The 18,904-nt window shown below is 43.3% G+C and overlaps 1 protein-coding gene across 4 annotated transcripts in view; it reads left to right on the top strand.

Annotated features, from left to right (window-relative positions):
* Positions 1-18,904, top strand: part of SATB2 (SATB homeobox 2) — a 289,250-nt gene that overhangs the window by 111,886 nt on the left and 158,460 nt on the right. The window lies entirely within an intron of this gene.

Genomic DNA, 18,904 nt, shown 5'->3' with positions numbered 1-18,904 from the left:
GTTAACTAAATTTGATTGACAGCAGCAGGAGCCAATGCCGCTGCTACTGTGTCTTAGTCTATGAGGAGGGGAGTCCTGGATGGCTTAGACAGTCGTGGACATCATTGGACGAAGATGGGCTCAGGAAAGCATTGGGGGGGGGGGGGGGCTGAGGAGGGCTGCTGCATACAGAAGGTTTTTAATCTTAATGCATAGAATGCATTAAGGTTAAAAAACCTTCTGACTTTACAATCACTTCCCACTTCTTGCATCTGGAATGCTAATTGCTAATAAAGCTGGAGACTGCAAAATCTGATGCAGCTCTGCATAGTAACCAGTCAGCTTTCAGGTTTATTTGCCAAAGTCTAAAGGGTTTTTAACCCTAAATTATGCTTTGCTGCCAGCCCCTCTATTTTACGCTCCCATCCTGCACTGTATTTTTATAGCATCAATGCCTATAAATACCTAAATACTCACGGCCGCTTCAGTACTCTGATCCAGGGCTACAGCAGGGTGAGCCAAGCCCTCCCTCTGACATTAACCTGGAGTCATGTGACCGCCGAGCTGGCCACTCGGCTCCTCCCACTGCAGCCCTGGATTGTAGTAGCAGAAGATACAGCATGAAAAGGTATTTAGAGGCTTCATTTCTAACAAACACTTATACAATGTATGAAGGGAGCTTAAAAGAGAGGGGCTGGCAGTGACATTTTAGTTTTTTACTAACAGCAGCAGGGGGGGGCAGAGACAGAGACACAGACTCCTGAGCTGACAGGCAAGGAGGGGAGGGGGAAAGGATGGGGGAGAGCAGAGAGGAAAGACAGCGGATGACAGAAGCATGTAAACTGACCACGATGTCAGAGCTCAGCAGCCATCATAATTCATGGTCAGTTTACAGAGGGGGGGAGGGGAGGGGCAGAAACTGGCAGGATCAATCATCAGCCAGGTTTTTTACAGTTTCCAGAGGGTCAGGTTAGACAGCACAAGCACTGTGCTGTTTAACCTGCTATAAGGAAACAGGATTTTTCTTTTTCTTTAGGGTAACAACCACTTTAACCACTTGCCGACCAGCCAACACAGATTTACGGCGGCAGGTTCCCACGAATCGCTGTACCTGTACAAGAGTGGGGCAAGCGGCCGCAATTGCCTCTGGGCACCCACGATCACTCCCCGTGGAGAGAGAATGGTGGTCTGCTGTTTAAACACAGCAGACCGCTATTCTCTTAACAATCCGCACAGGACTCCTGTGTTCCTCCTATTTAGAAACACAGGTCCCTGTGTTGATTCCATAAGCCCACCCCCCCCCACAGTTAGAAAGCACCCCCTAGGCATAAATTTAACCCTTTGATCGCCCCTGGGTTAACCCCTTCCCTGCCAGTGTCATTAGTACAGTAACATTGCATATTTTTAGCACTGATTACTGTAGTAATGTCCCCCCCAAAAGTTTCAAAAATGTCAGTTAAGTGTCCGATCTGTCCGGGGCAATGTTCCAGTCCCGCTAAAAATCGCTGATCGCTGCCATTACTAGTAAAAAAAAATAAAAAAAATAAAAATGGCATAAATCTTTCCCCTAGTTTGTAGACGTGATAACTTTTGTGCAAACCAATCAAAATACGCTTATTGGAATTTTTTTTACCAAAACTATGTAGCAGAATACAAATTGGCCTAAAATTATGAAAACATTTGATTTTAAATGTTTTGTTAATTGGGAAAGTTATGTAGCAGAAAGTAAAAAACATATATATTTTATTTTTTCAGATTTGCGATTAAATACCACCAAAGCAAATTGGCCTAAACTGATAAAAAAATTAGATTTTTACATTTTTTTTATTGGGAATGTTTTATAGCAGAAAGTAAAAAATATGGGTTTTTTTCAAAATTGTCACTCTTCTTTTGTTTATAGCGCAAAATCTAAAAACTGCAGAGGTGATCAAATACCACTAAAAGAAACCTCTATTTGTGGGAAAAAGAGGACAAAAAATTTATTTGAGTACAGCGTCGCACCACTGCACAATTATCAGCTAAAATAACGCAGTGCTGAATCGCAAAAAATGGCCTGGTCATTAAAGCGGAGTTCCGGCCGCAAAATCGTTACATTAGATTTCGTGCCATCCGCTTCCTTATTGTCACCTGAAAAAGAATTGGATATTCCCGAATTTTGATTTTTTTACTTACCTTGTTTCAGAAGAAAATATACTCACCTTTCCTTCCACTTCCTCCCTCTGTGGCCGCGGCCCGCGCTGTCAATTCCTGTCCTGCAATGCGTCCTGGGAGCTCTTACTCATCACTCCCAGGAGGCAATGGGCAGTGATGTAGGCAGCCGGGCTCCTCTCACAGCTTGCACAATGAGCTAGAAGCAGGAAGCAGGGCATACATTTGCATACTGCGGCTTCGGGTGACCAGGACAAAGATGGCGGCGGTCAGCAAACTTTTTATAAAGTAAGATTTTATGATTGCCAATCAATTATTAAACTGTCTAAAACCTGATTAGCGGATGTATGAAGGGCGGTGGATCACTGTTTGGGAAGTGTTTATAAAAAAAAAACAATTCGGTGGCCGGAACTCCGCTTTAAGGGGGTAAATCTTTGATGTTAGAAGCTGATTGGTTACCATGCACAGCTGCACCAGATTTTGCATGCCCCAGTTTTAGTAAACCAACCCCCTATGTATTAACTATTCTGGTTTTACAAAGAAAGTCTGCTTTTACGTATAGTTTTTGTTACATTTTCTTCCACTTGTGCATTTGTATCCAGATAATACATTCATTGCTATGTTTTCTGCATACAAAAACTCGGGTGAACTTCCAGCTAAAAGAACTATCTGACATGGCATTGTTAGAAGAAAAGCTAAACTGCTTCTGTTGCCACTGGAGCCATTTGCTGTTTGCCATTCATAGGGGTGATATCCTTGAACCGATCAACACAATGTACAGCATGCCATTCTTTTAAAAACATACATATATCATCTGGCCCTGAAATTTTCCTGTTAGAAAACAATGTCCTAACTGAAAGCACGGGTGCTCGGAAAGGTAGGTCGGTAGGGGGGTGTGCCACAGGATTTCAGGTTCCTACTAAATTCCCAGTCTCTTTGAACAGGAATGAATAGAGCCCTCCAAGGTCGTAATGCACATTGTTTTCTTAGAGTTATTAACAAGGAACACATATCAGCAGGCAACATTTGGAGTGAAAAGTGTTCATTGTCAGGCTACAATAAACGTTAAACAACAATTTGTTTTCTTACCTTGAAGTGCTTTGATTTATTACTGTTTATGTCACCCGATTGTAAAGGGTTGACCCATCTAAGCAGATAATTCATTTATTACCTAATAATATTTTATATCTCTTCTGGCAAAGTCTCTGTGCTGGAGCTCAAAGGATTACTCACCTGCTGTTGCTCCTACTAAGGATCTCATTTTCCTTACTGGATGTCCAAAATCTCTTTTACGTTAGGAACTCCTTAGCACATGGAAAATAGAGACTCCCTATACCGCAGCAGATGAAGTAAGGGCTCTTTCACACGGGCGTTCCTTTTTTTTTGCCCGATCAGGTCCTTTTTTTTTTTTGTAACGGACACGGATGACACTTGTGTCATCCGGTCCGTATGTCCGTTTTTCATCCGCGGATGACACCACTGACATCCGTTTTTGCTTCCGTTCCGTTTTTTGAAAGGAAGAAAAAATAGGGTTCTCCTCCGTTCAAAAAAACTGAACTGAACTGAACTGACAAAAAACGGATGTCAGAGGATGATCATCCGATGACATCCGTATTTACATAGAGATACATTATGTCCCTTTTTTTATCCGCAAATGGAAAAACGGACATATGGCCGCTCCGTGTGAAAGGTCCGCTGCGGGACTTTTTTTTTTTTTTTCCACGGAGCGGATGACATTTCTGTCATCCGCTCCGTGTGCCCGCATATCATCCCATCTGTTTGCGGATGATATGCGGACATAATGTATGTCTATGGCACTGCGGATGTCAGCGGATGACACCGCTGACATCCGATTTTCCTTCCTTTGCGTTTTTTACACGGAAGGAAAAATAGGGTTCTGTTCCGTTCGTAAAAACGTAACAGAACTGACAGGAGGAAAATCGGGTGTCAGCGGATGGTATTCCGCTGACACCCGCAGTGCCATTCACTTACATTATGTCCGCAAATCATCCGCAAACGGATTGGATGATTTGCGGACACACGGAGCGGCCGTGTGAAAGGACCCTAAGGCTTCTTGCACACGGTCCGCCTCCGCAGGCGGATCCGTGTTGCTCAGCGGGGATCGATCCGCGATCCCCGCTGAGCCGGGCGGATGACAGCTCCGTCTCCGCTTGCAGAGCGGAGAGGGAGGTGTCTCAGCACCCGCTGCCCTCTATGGGGGATCGGAGGAGAGCGGACCGCTTGTCCGCTCTCATCAGATCTGCTCCGCTCCGATTACTGAACGGATGGAAAAATAGGGTTTCCATCTGTCCAGATTTCAGCACAGGATCGGATGCGGATGGCAGCGGGTGTCAGCGGAGGTGACCTCCGCTGACACCCGCTGCCCCATAGAGCTGCATGGAGGATCCGATCAGATCCGCCTAAAAAACTGAAAGAGCCCTAAGACTTCATGTTAGGAGTCACAGGGATAGATCCTTTGCCAGAGTTTTGTAACTGCTGAAGTTCTCCAAACTAGACATGTGCATGACGAAAAAATGTGTTTTGTTTCATTTTGTTTAGATTCGTTAATCGAATTGTTTAGTTTCAATAAATTCAGTTGATTTGTTTAATTTGTACTCGGGATTGGTATTCAGAATTTGTTTTATTTATTTCAGGTACTTATATAGCGCTGTCAATTTACGCAGCGCTTTACATATACGTTGCACATTCACATTAGTCCCTGCCCTCAAGGAGCTTACAATCTAAGGTCCCTAACTCACATACATACATACACAGTAGGGCCAATTTTTTTATACAGGATCCAATTAACCTACCAGCATGTCTTTGGAGTGTGGGAGGAAACCGGAGTGCCCGGAGGAAACCCACACAGGCACAGGGAGAACATGCAAACTCCAGGCAGGTAGTGTCATGGTTGGGATTTGAACCAGCAACCCTCTTGCTGCTAGGTGAAAGTGCTAACCACTACACCACTGTGCTGCATTTTATGTCGTTTTCAAATTTTCTTCGAATTTACCAATTTTTTTCGATTCAAAACATTCTAATCAATACATTTAAAATCGGTCGAATCGAAAACTTTTTTATTTTTTATTTGAATGTGACAAAGAAACAAACAAAAGAAAAATCTTCATCAAATTATTACAATGACTCTTTAGCCACTTCAGCCCCGGAAGGTTTTACCCCCTTAATGACCAAGCCATTTTTTGCGATTCGGCACAGCGTTACTTTAACGAAAAATCGCGCGGTTGTGTGACGCTGTACCCAAATGCAATTGATGTCCTTTTTTTCCCCACAAATAGAGCTTTCTTTTGGTGGTATTTGATCACCTCGACGGTTTTGAGATTTTGCACTATAAACAAATAAAGAGCGACAATTTTGAAAAAAAAAACGCCATATTTTTTACTTTCTGCTATAAACCATTCCCAATAAAATCATTTTAAAAATCTATTTTTTTTTATCAGTTTAGGCCAATTTGTATTCTCCTACATATTTTTAGTAAAATAAAATCCCAAAAAGCGTATTTTAATTGGTTTGCGCAAAAGTTATAGCATTTACAAACTACGGGATAGATTTTTTGAATTTTTATTTATTTTTTTGTTTTTATTAGTAATATCGGTGATCAGCGATTTTTAGCAGGACTGCGACATTGCAGCGGACAGATCGGACCCCTAACTGACATTTTTGACACTTTTTGGGGATCAGTGACATTAATACAGTAATCAGTGCTAAATATTATGATATATATTACACTGGGGGTGATCAAAGGGGTTAATGTATGCCTAAATATGCTTACTGACTATGTAGGGGAATGGTTCTGTGACAGGCACAGAAAGATCAGGGTTGTAGCTTAGCTGAAACTTCTGATCCCTCTCTGCCTGTCTGTCAGAAGACACGCCTGCTTTGTTTACATAAGCAGGCGGGTCTTCTGGCAGTTTATCTGACGATCGCAGGAGGCTGGTGGCAATCGCTGCCGCTCCTCCCGCGGCCTGCCTCCCGCTGTGTTTAGACACACACGCGCGCCGTCAAGACCTTATGCCTGAAATCACGTAGTACTACATGATTTTTCGCAGCCGAGCGGCTCTGGCGCAGTAATACTACGGTAGGCGGTCGGCAAGAGGTTAAATCATCTTTGGCTTTAAAAAAACAGAATTATTTCGAAATGGTACTCTAATAACACGCACAGTCTTTGATTTCAGAAATATGTTTACAGTTCGAATTCAAATGGAATTTGATGTAAAATTTGATTTGAATTTCCGAAATTTGCACAAATTTCGTTTTGTTATTCTGAGCATTCAGTAAACTTGGTTTATACTGCAATTCGGGTATTCGGATACATCCGAATCTCTGAATAATGAAAAATTTGTCCGAATATTTATTTGGAACGAAACGAACCGCACATGTCTACTGTAAACATAAACCAGTGTTTGATGACATCTTCTTTTAGCTAAACGTGTGTTTTCATTAGTTTAAACTAGTGATCGACCGATATCGGTTTTTTGTTGCCGATACCGATATTTTGGCCAATGCATATTGGTATCGGCTGATATTAGCCGATATTTTCGTACATTTAAAAAACATTTTTTTTTAATTTTTAGCACTTGACAGGTACTGTTGTGGAGGGATCTGGGGGTCTAAAATACCCCAAACCCCTCCTCTGCACTTTAAAGCATTCAAAACACCAAGTTTGGCTGTTTTGAATGCTGTCATTTTTTTTAATCGTGCGCCGAGTACCCGTAAGTGATGTCATGATATCACTTCCGGGTTTTTGCATGGAGACCCGATCAGAGCCCAATGCGGCTTTGATCGGGACTTCGGCAGGCGTGCAGGCTGGTTGCCTGGGTCTCCCGGTGGAACAGGAGACCCGGGCGAGCCGCGGAAGGGGGGACGTCCCCTCCCGCTCCTTGTAATGACGGCCGAGCGGCTTCTCAGCCTCATCGGTTGTCATTACAAGACAGCTGACCGCCGGCTATGGACGCTGGTACCGGCGTGATGCCGCTAGCTGCAGGCATCACTCCGGTACATGCACTTTCCCGAAATATCGGCAATATCGGTAACCTCAGGGGCTGATTCCGATATATCCAGGAAAGTGCATATCGGCCCCTGATATATCGGCTTTGCCAATAATCGGTCAATCCCTAGTTTAAACCTTGAGTCCCGTTCACATATGTGCAATGACAGACATCACATGTGACTCGGAGCACACTGCTCTGCAAGACAGATTGCATGGATGAATTTGCATCGCATCCGGACACAACTCGCACAGGACCCTTTTTTGGGTACGCACCAGAATCGGATCGCATGGGTGTTCACAGCTCTGTGATCCGATTCATGGCCGAACTGACAGTTCGCACTGCGATATGCAAACTGATCTTGGGGTGTGGTTAACTTTGTATTGACACCCCCAGCGATTCGCAAATGGCAGTGTGAACTGCCTGCGAGCTGAATGTGATGCAGGAACCCGCAGTGGCTTTGCAGGGTTCCCGCACTGCATATATGTGGACTGGTACCTAAACAGAGTTTTAGGGAGATAAAAAACAAGCACCAATGAATGTAGTTGTATATTCATAAAGAAAAAATACATGTATTTGTGAGTGCAACTGGTGGTAAATACTTTGCTTTGATATCAGTTTTCTTTAGTCCCCTGTATAGTACCACTCAGCAAACGAGGTAAGCATGTATTTCAGGCAGATGTGTACAGGCATGATCTGACCAGCAGAAGATCTTTTTTGTAAAAGATCCTTCAATAGACACGCACTCATAGACAATCAAAGAAAGAATATGAATCAGTTACCAGATAGGATATCCCCTTGTGGCAACTATTATCCCTTGAGATCAACTAGGACACACGTTTTCCTCCTATTGTCTTTTAGTTATCACTGTCCTTGGTGTAAACAGGCATGCTTGGGTGATCTGAAAGTGCATGTTTGCAGAGAGATTTGAGCTCCTAGACCAGAGAAAACCCCCGATGGCATTTTTTTTTTTTAAAGCCACTCAGTTCTATTAGACTGACAAGAAGGATGAAGAATTCAGATTTTCTGTATGATCCTGACAACAAAAAAAGGAACCATGCCAAATGTTTTTTTTTTTTTTTTTTAACAGAAAGCATTTGTTACCTATGTGATTGTTGTGAAATCAGAACTGAACTGGAAAGTTTTCAGACTGCCTTCCTGTAGTTAGTGCTGGTTCACACTTGTGCGATGCGGGAACGCTGCGAATATGCAGCGTGATCCCGCATCGCAAACGCACATCTGGCAGTTCACACTGCCATATGCGATACGCTGGGGGTGTCAATGAAATGCTAACGACACCCCCAGTTTGATCGCATATCGCAGTGCGATCTGACAGTTCGCACAGGATCGGATCGCACAAGTGTGAACCACTGTGCCATCCGATCCTGATGCGGCTGAAAAAAATGCCTCATGTGCGACTTTTGTGCGGGTGCAGTGCGAATTTAGACATACAAAGTGTATGGCTGAATTCGCACTGCACATCCGATCGCATGTAATGAAGGAGCAGTGCGCTCCGATATTACATGCGACCGCCGCACACGCTATAGTGTGAACCGGCACTTATTGTGGGCAGGTTGATTTACTTAAAGCCCAATTCCAGGTACCTAAGAAATGAACGCTTGTAGTGGGGTTGTGCCTGCACTGCACAGATTAATTGCTGGTTTTTGGTCTGAAGCCGGGGTCTCCAAATGTTTCAAACAAAGGGCCAGCTTACTGTCCTTTAGACCAGTGTTTCTCAACCTTTTTTCAGCAAATCCACCCTTTAAAAATTACGGATAGTCTCGAGACACCCTTTAAAAAATTATGGATAGTCTCGAGGCACCCTTTAAAAAATTATGGATAGTCTCGAGGCACCCTTTAAAAAATGATGGACAGTCTCAAGGCACCCTTTAAAAAATGATGGACAGTCTCGAGGCACCCTTTAAAAAATGATGGACAGTCTTGAGGCACCCCATTTTAACATGTAAAAGCTATTCTAATAGTTGTACATAATGCAGCAACGTCCGCAAGTCCAAGCAAGACACCCAACATTAGAGGTGATTTTTTTCTTTCAAAGCAAATTAACTTTTGCAAACTGGTACTGACTAGTAGTCCAATGTTTCAATTCTCCCTCAGTTTTTCTCCATCCCTTAGCTTATGTGACCCCCAACGCTAATGGAGAGGGGCAGGGGAGGGTAAAAAAAAATGCTATGCAGGCGACTGACATCTTCTTCATCAACTGATGATGCCATTGGTCATTTGGACACCGGCAGCTAGAAGGTTGTAATGGTGCACAATAAAAACCTTTAAGTTTAGTGTAACTAAAAGGGCAGCCTTCATCCACACGCCGGCTTGAATACAATTTGTGGGCAGAAACCTCAAGGCACCCTGGTTGAAAAAGGCTGCTTAGGGCCCCTTTCACACGGTCCGCATTCCGTTGCAGACCGTGCTCTGCTCAGCGGGGATCGATCCGCCGATCCCCGCTAAGCCGGCGTATGACAGCTCCGTCTCCGCACTGTGTGTGGAGAGGGAGGTGTCAGAGCCCCGCTGCTCTCTATGGGGAATCCCATCTGATCTGATCCCCAGGACGGATGGAAAATAGGGTTTCCATCCGTCCGGATTTCACAGACAGGATCGGATGCGGATGGCAGCGGGTGTCAGAGGACATGTCCATAGGGCTGAATGGGGCATCCGATCAGATCCGCCTAAAAAACTGACAGGCGGATCTGATCGGAACGCCCGTGTGAAAGAGCCCTTAGACTTTAGGGGTCCTGATTGTGGCCAATGGGGGGGGGGTGTCTCATGCCCAGCATCAGTGAGAATAATCATGGCCGTAAGGTTGGTGGTCCGCAGGAAGAGGAGTAATGCCCAATAATTGGTATAAGTGGAAGGAATACTGCGCCTTCATAGATGTTAGTGGAACAAATAGTGCCTGATAGTAGGTGTCAGAGGAAAAGAACCTCATATCAATAGTAATCCAAGGGCCAGATAAAGGCTGGAGGCCCCTGCAGACCCTGGAGACCCCTGCTTCAGACCAAAAACCAGCCGTCGGGCCAAAAGTTCCCTGGTCTAGAGGAGCAAAAAAATATAACATTTGCATACCCTGGCCTCCTTTCCTCCCCTTAGCTGGACCAGTCCAACAGCTTCTTCTTTCCCATGCTCCAGCAAACTAAGGTTCTGACGTCAGTAGGACCAAAGCAAAGTCCTTAGCCCTATATTGAATATGATGACACCATGGGACAGTCTACCACCTTTTGTCTTTAGATTTGGATAGCGTGATAAGGGGTTGACTTGTAACCACTGTGAGGTTTTTATTGCTGTTTGTGTGCCTGATTCACTCTCTCAAATTTGTCCTGATCACCTGTGTCCACGGAAATGAAAGCGAGGACAAATCTAAACATTTGATTTGCCAACAGAAGAGGAATAGAAAGGGGACACTAGTTACCTGATAACTGCCTAAGAGGAGATTTCCTTCACATTGGAACTAAATCCTCTAACTCTACAGGACAGGAAGTGAAGGGAAATCTCCCTAATTAGACAAGTATGGCAAAAACAATTGAAAGAGGCAAAAACCCGCCACTAGGGTATCCAAAAAAGAAAAAAAATACTTTATACATTTTTTTAACTTAGCAAAGTAAATATTAACTGTGCATTATAAATAAGATGAATGTGTGTTCACTTCAATCCCCATGTCACGTGTAAGAAAAAATCCAATCATCTCCCTTGAATATGATTAGCACATCTTCTTATTTACTAACCTAACTTTGTAAAGTGAACTATTTCTTCTCCTTTAGTAATACAACCCTCTATCTTTGTTTAACCACTTCCTGACCACCACCCGCCTTTTTACTGCAGCAGGGTGGCTTGGGCAGGCAAAACGACGTAGACCTACGTGCTCACCTGAAGGCCGCTAGGGGGGCGCGTGCCCCCCCGCGGATCGTCAGCGGGGATGCCGATGCGTGTGTCAGGCTCCGATTGCCGCCTGACACAGGACGGTCGGCTGATGTGAACACAGCCGACCGCTCTTCTCCCTGAAGTGATCACAGAGCCCATGTGATCCTGCTATGTAGGATCGCATCTCTCTGTGATCACTTTACAACTCAAACTCCCATAGAGTTAGAATCACTCCCCTAGACTTACATTTAACCCCATGATACTATACTGTTAACCCCTTCCCTGCCAGTGTCATTATTACAGTAACAGTGCATATTTTGAGCACTGATTACTGTAGTAATGTCACTGGTACCCCCAAAAGTGTCATAAATGTCAGTTAGGGGTCCGATCTGTCCACTGCAATGTCTCAGTCCCGGAAAAAAATCACAGATTGCCGTAATTATTACTAATGAAAAAAAAACAAAACCAATAAAAATGACATAAATCTTTCCCGTAGTTAGTAGATGCAATAACTTTTGTGCAAACCAATCAAAGTACGCTTATTGCGATTTTTTTTTTACCAAAAATATGAATATGTAGCAGAAAACAAATTGGCCTAAAATGTTAAAAAAATTTGATTTTTAATTTTTTTTTTGAGAATGTCACATAGCAGAATGTAAAAAATATTGTTGTTTTATTTTTAAATTATTATTTATTATTTACATTTTTTTGTTTATAGCGCAAAAAATAAAAATCGCACAGGTGATCAAATACCACCAAAAGAAAGCTCTATTTGTGGGGAAAAAAAGGACATAAATTAAGGTTGGGTATAGCGTCGCGCGACCACGCAATTGTCCGTTAAAATAACGCAGTGCCGAATCACAAAATAGGGGTCATTAAGGGGGAAAATCTTCCGGTCCAGAAGTAGTTAAAATAAGAGATTTCTTCACTTATAGCTTTTTTCTTTTATTAAATTTATTTTGCGTTGCAATATACAATTGTGGTAACAGATTAAAAGATAAACACAACTCTTTATATCATTTTTTTACTTTTTGATCTTTTTTTTTTTCTATGACTAAAGCACATTAATACGTGGACCTGGAATGATGAGTATGGGTTATTTAGGAAAATTGAATGTAAACATCTTAAATATACTTAGCAGAAAATTGCCCTTCTGTATGAAACCTCACAAAAAGCTCTTAAGTACAGTCCCGGCGTTCCCCCTGTATAAATGAACACTCTTTTTGTTTCTTGCTTTAGTGGCGCTTTTAGGCTGAATAATACCTTCTTTAAAAGATACATTTTTCTCCGTGTGGTTCTGACCAAAATTATAGTGACTCCCCATCTTGGAATCAGATCTAGAGTTTTGCTGCTCTCTTGTGTTTCTCTTTAAACCCCCCCTGTAAATATCGCCTGAGCCTTTAATTAAAGTGAGCCCTTTTTAATCCTCCGCTCTTTAAGTTCCAATTAAATGGTGCCACTTAAGTGTGAGGTCTTTATGGAATTTGTAATATAGGCTTAATAATTAATAAGCACATGTAATTGTAACAACCCCTACTAGTAATAACAGACTGAGCAGGAGACCACAAATATGCCCCTTGCTCTATGGTTTCCATAAACTGAAAGCATTTATCCATGTGACACCTTGTATAGTGTGCTGAAATGTAGTCATGTAGCCATTGTACATGGGATCTTCATATAAGCTGTAATACATTTCTAGGCTTTTTCGATAGTATTATGGCCGGTCGTATGTAGACTATTGTTTTTGTTCAGTATAAGGACAAAGGATTCATTGTTGCTGGGGGGGGGGGGGGTCTGTTTTTATGTGGGGGTCTATTGTTGCTGGTGGGAAATCTATTGTTGCTGTGGAAAAGGGGTCTTATGTTGATGGGGGGAGGTCAATTGCTGCTGGGAGAGATCTACTGTTGAAGGAGAGGTCTAATGATACTGGATGTAGGGAGATCTGTTGTTGCTGCTGGAGGTCTTTTGTTGTGGGGGGTATATTGTTGCTGGAGGGGGGGATCTATTGTTGTTTGGGGTCTATTGTGGCTGGCTGCAGAGAATCTATTTTACTGCATTTTTTGTTATCATTAACAAATTCCATACAAATGACTTGATACTTGCTTCTGTATTCTCTAAAAGGAGCGGTACTGGAAGGTGGGTAGGGTGAGAAACCAAGGATCTGTGCCTCACAGGTGGGTAGGTGGGGAGACAAGGGGTGATTTAGAAAGGGAGAGTTCCCGCACCTATTTTCTGACAAAAAAAAGCCCTGGGTGTAGCTATGTTTACTTTGTCCAGCCAATCCTAATTTTTACTTTGGCTTTGTTTTTTTCTCCCTTGCACATGATTGTGTGAATACAGCTACATCATATTTACTGAGAGATAATGGCATAAAGTGGACATACACTTCATTACCAGCCACTTGACCTCAGGGTTTTCCCGTTTTGCTCTCAATCAAGAAATTTCTACTTTTGCAAACTATTTCAATATCAAATATCAGACATTTCCAGCACGTTGGAAGATTTCCGTAACAAATTCTGCAGGATTTATGTGGTCCAAAATAATTTTTCTTAAAGCAGAACTTAAAGCCATATTAAACCCATAACAAAAAATTTATTATATTGCAGCTTACCAATCATTAGATTTGATGGCTGCATCAGTTTTCCTTTATCTATCTTTTTTTCCCTCTGTTTTTACCTGGTGATCTGGCCAATAACAAACCTCCTGTATCAGTGAGCCACAAATCTGGAGGAATGAGAACAGGAGGCACAGCAGATAGCAGCATTGTCTGTCTTGGGGGGAGGGTAGTGTTAAAACTAAGGGCTCTTTCACACACTGTGTCTGTCAAACGGACTCCGCTTTTCTCAGCGGGGGATCGATCCGCCGATTCCCCCGCTGAGCAGAAGGATGACAGCTGTGTCTCCGCGCTGTGTGAAAGACGTCAAATTCGTTTAGGTACAGTGTCGCACGACCGCGCAATTGTCCGTTAAAGTCACGCAGTGCCGAATCGCAAAATAGGCCCTGGTCAGGAAGGGGGTAAAATATTCCGGGGCTTAAGTGGTTAATTATGCAGAGTAGGCGGAGCTTCAGGGAAGTGGGTGTGGTAATTGATAGCTGTGCTGCAAAGTGTCCCTGGAAATTTTATTTAAATGTTGGCAGCTATGCACTAATGTATCATGAGTGGCAAATATAGTCCTTTTTAGCCGGGGTTCCCTGAGACCTGATGAAAATGTTGAGAAAGGCTGTCTTATCTGTAAACCATTGCTGGAGACCTGTCTGCTGCAGGCAGGAGGAAGCATTGGCTTGGTGTTTTTTGTCCCAACATATGAACTTTGTAGCACCACACAAGGGGAGGGGGGCTGCGGCAGGGGGCTGATCTTTTAGGTCAACTGGGAACATAGCCAAGAACTTCACAGATAGATTCAGGCCCTGCAAAGTGTGCTGACATAGACAGTGCCATCCTTCTGGAGAAAAAAGCAGATAAAGGGACTACATTCACACAGACGCAACTGCGTTTACATGCGAAAACTCCAGTGGGGGTTCCTGGCTATTAGCTTTGGGAGGAAGCCTCATTGAAACGAATCATGGCTGCTTGCAAGTAACTACTATGCAGCAATCACCTGCAAGCGATGGGCTTCAAATGCAAAACAGTCTGTGTCCCAGGCTGATCGCTCGCAGGTGATCAATACACAGCAATTACATGTTACACAATTAGCTGCAGGAGCAGGCAGCCTTCGGTCACTTTTAATGAGGCTGCCTCCCACAACTAATCGCTGGGAACCCACATTGGAGTTCCTCCAGGTAAACGCTGTCGGGCCCATTCGCAGGTGTGAATGTGGCCTAATCAGGGAATGCACTATGATCTCTGTGAGAAGTCTATAAGGTTAGATTTAGACATGTATCCAGGGCTTTTTTTCAGCGGGAACGCGGGGTAACGCAGTTCCGGCACCTCCAGTCTGAATGTATGCAATGGCAAAGGGGTGCTGAGGTCAGTGGGGTGACTATTGATGCTGGCTACTGGGGGATCTATTGTTGCAGGGGTGAATCTATTGTTCTATTGTTGCTGGAGGGCATTTTGTTGTGGGGGGGGGGGGGCTACTGTTGCAGTGGAGGTTTTTTTTTTTTTGCTTGGGGGAACTATTTTTGCTGGGGGGCTATTATTGGGGGGGGGGGTCTATTGTTGCAGGGGAGGGAGATTTTTGCAGGGGAGGATTTATTGTTGCTGGGGGGATCTATTGTTAGGGGGGTCTATTATTGCTGCTTTTCTAGTTATCATTAACAAATACTGTACAAATTACCTAAAACCACAACATGATACTTGGTTCTGTATTCTCTAAAAGGGGGGGTACAGGGAGGTGGGTAGAGGGTGGAACCAAAGGACAGCGCTCGGAGGTGGGTAGGGGTGGAGACAAGGGGTGACTCAGAAGAGGGGAGTACCTGCACCTATTCCCGGGGAAAAAAAGCCCTGCATGTATCTAAATCTTCCTTTCCTCAGAAGCCAGATCCGTGTTCAGATTGTGCCCCATAGATTACTGACTACTGACAGGCGGTGAGGAAGCAATGCAACACCCCCTTGTCGCCTGTAGGATGGTGTCACTATTCCGCTGATAATTTTCCACCTGGACCCTACAGAAGTTGGATTGAATTTCATCTGAAATCCGGAATTCACATTATGAGCCGTTCTTTGCCAGCCTTAAAGCGGAGTTCCGGCCTATTTTGCAACTTTAGTGATTCCTGGAGTGCTCGCTATGCTGATCAATAATTGGGCATTTTCAATTTTTTTCGGGGGTCCCTTACCTTATTTTCAGGGCATTTTTGATTGTACTACCTCCTTCTCCCCCCTCTGTGGCCGCGGCCACCGACATCACTTCCACCTTTCCATTGCATCCTGGGAGCGGTTTGTCATCACTCCCAGGAGGCTGGAATCAGGAAGAACTCCCAGAACACTTCCTGGAATCAGGAAGAAGGACACAGCAGATTACACTGTGGCTTCAGATGCCCACGTCTAAGATGGCCGCGCCCAGGCAGCGTTTTTAAAAGTAAGATTTTGACTAAAATCCAATACTGTACACCTTGTAAGTATGAGAATAGCGGTTCTGTAAAGGGCGATGGATTAGTATTATAGGGGTATTTTTAGTTAAAAAAGGTATTTGAGGCCGGAACTCCGCTTTAACAGGAAAAAACTGACAAACCAATGTTATATTTTTGATGCTATAATAAAACATTTTAAAGTAAAAAAAAAAAAAAAACACAAATTCATAAAAAAATCTCTCTGCTTCTTCCTGCAATCAGAAGGCTACTGTAACATGCTTGTACACAAATTAGAATTGTTCTTCTTTTTTGGAAAACAAATAAATAAATAATTGTTCTTGGTGACAACGGGGTTAAGGAGAGATCCTACAAAGCCGTAAAGACTAATAACCTTTGCCATTATATAGACTGGATTTACTATCAACGTCTCATAAACATAAAGCAATTTTTCTGTTGCCATTGCAGATTTTTGGTATATGTGTGGCCCTTTGCTAATATATTGTTCTCAGTAAAGTTTTGTTGACATAAAAACACAAAATGGCTAACCAAAAATATTGTTTAATGTATACGATTGTTTATTTAATAAACATGCTTGTGGTATGTGTGGTAAATAAAGCGTTTCAAATGCTAACGCCACTGTGGATTAAATGACTTCATATCCACCCACAAGTAAGCATGACTCAAAACATTAATAATGTTCTGACTGGAATTTGTTCCTAGCCTTCATTACAATTTACGTCTTTTGTGAAGGCATTTTTCATTTTATTCTGTGTTATATTTTCAAGCCTCAGAATTTTTACTAAAGTCGCTTTTTATATATTGCAATTTTTTTGTATTATATTATACCTTATATAGGGTACTAAAGTGTGCAGATGGTATAATTTTCTTAAGAGGAATCTTCTGTATTTAATTGCGACTCTTATACATGGTTTAGAGCCCATTAACACTAGGAACTGCATGTGAATCGCATACTAACTGTGCGGTTCCTGTGTGGTTCACATGCAGTTTGGTGCATTATGAATGGGCTGAAACCGCACTGCAACAAAAGTCGTGCATGCATTACTTTTTAAAACGCATGGCAACCGCATCGCATTGTACTTTTGTACCATGTGATCCGATGCGGGCAAACACCCTGCGTTTAGGGTTTTGTTAACTTTGCACTGACCGCCACATAAAATTGCAAGGGAAGTGCGATTGGAATTTGGTGCAGGAAGCCACGCGGGAACACAGCTTTCCCGCACTGTGTTCTAGTGTGAACAGGTCTTAAGAGATAAGGGCCTCTTGTGTCCCATGAACTTAGTTTTCCTAGCGTGGCATCCCATCCATTAGGGGCTCAGGGGCACTGTCCCCCCCCATCCCCCTAATCTACATACAGGATGCCAGGTGCATGGATTCCAATGGGGGATTTTTTTTTTTTTTTTGAAGCACGTGATTAGAGCCAGAGGCTCTGATAGGCTTCAAAAAAGGGTGGGCTCGGGGGCGCAGAGCACTGCGCCCTGAGTCCACCCAGTTGTGTGACAATAGGAAATTAATATTCGCTATTGCCACATTGATTCTCCTCCCGGCCAATCAGGAGACCTGTTTCCCGATTGGCTGAAAGGAGAAGGCATCCTATTGGCCAAGAAAGAGGGAGGAGACGGCCACTGAGAGGGAACATGGAGACTGAGGGGGAAGCCGCCACCGCCACTGCCTGTCAGGCCCGCGGAGCAAGGTAAGTAAACAGGCACAAGGGGGGATATGGTAGGCAGGCTGGAGTGATTGGGGGGTCCGTCTGCCGCCCCCCCCCCCTGACTGAAGAAGCACCAGCCGCCACTGGTGATGACATAAAGGGGTTCATTTACTAACGAAAAATAGACTGTGCACTTTGCAGTTTCACTGTGTAGGTGCAGTTGCTCCAGGACTTAGTAAATGAGGTAAAGCTTCACTTTGCAAAGAATACCCAATCACGTGCAAGGAAAATAAAAATAAAAATCTGCATTTTTGCTTGTAAGTGATTAGATGATGGAAGTCAGCAGAGCTTCCCCTCATTTACTAAACTCTGGAGCAATTACACTTGCAGAGTGCAACTGCACTTTGCAAAGTGCATACTCTATTTGCCTTTAATAAATCAACCCCAAAGTGTTTTTAGATTTAGACAGTGTGGTGGTGTGATAGAACCATTGTCGGCTCTTTCTTTCAGTTGGTGTCCCCGTTTTAAATAGAGCAGGTTAAAAATGTGTTGGTTTTATTGCTGTTGTTTATTGTTATCTGTGACCCATTGGGGAGATTTCCCTTCCCTTTCTGTCCCGAGGGTGCAACAGGAAGTGACAGAAATTCTCTTCAAAGTGATACATTTGTCACAGGAACCACACTTCCTGTTTTGTTGAAAACTGTTACATTGTCTTTTCCATTATTTCATGGGACTCAATCACATAGGCGGCTGCCTGCAGCTATCAGCGGAGGAACAGCTACAAGCGTACAGTGTGTGTGAACAGCGGCAGCACAACAAATAGAGGCAATGACCAACCAAGGACTGGGGTTTATTTACTAAAGCTAGAGAAGGAAAAACTAGTCACAATTCTGCAGAGAAACCAAACAGCTTCTAACCTCAGCTTGTTTAAGTTAGGCTTTAGCAATAAAACCTGGAAGCTGATTGGTTTCTCTGCAAAATTTTGACTAATTTTGCCCTCTCTAGCTTTAGTAAATGAACCACTTTGCATCCATGGATGGTGTTTTTTAGGGCGCACATAAACTGGCAACAGCTGGTCAGTTTGTATGTCCACTCTCATTCCCTTATCTAAAGGAGGCCTTACAGTGCAATAAAATATAAAAGCAAGATCTTAGCTATGCATAAACTTTTAGTGCCGATTCACACATATGTGATGCAGGAACCCTGCAAATCCACTGTG

The sequence above is a fragment of the Pelophylax lessonae genome (genome assembly GCF_965119305.1).
Source record: "Pelophylax lessonae genome assembly, chromosome: 6".
NCBI classification, from domain to species: domain Eukaryota; kingdom Metazoa; phylum Chordata; class Amphibia; order Anura; family Ranidae; genus Pelophylax; species Pelophylax lessonae.
The sequence above is the reverse complement of the archived record's forward strand: the minus strand, read 5'-3'. Positions and strand labels throughout refer to the sequence as shown.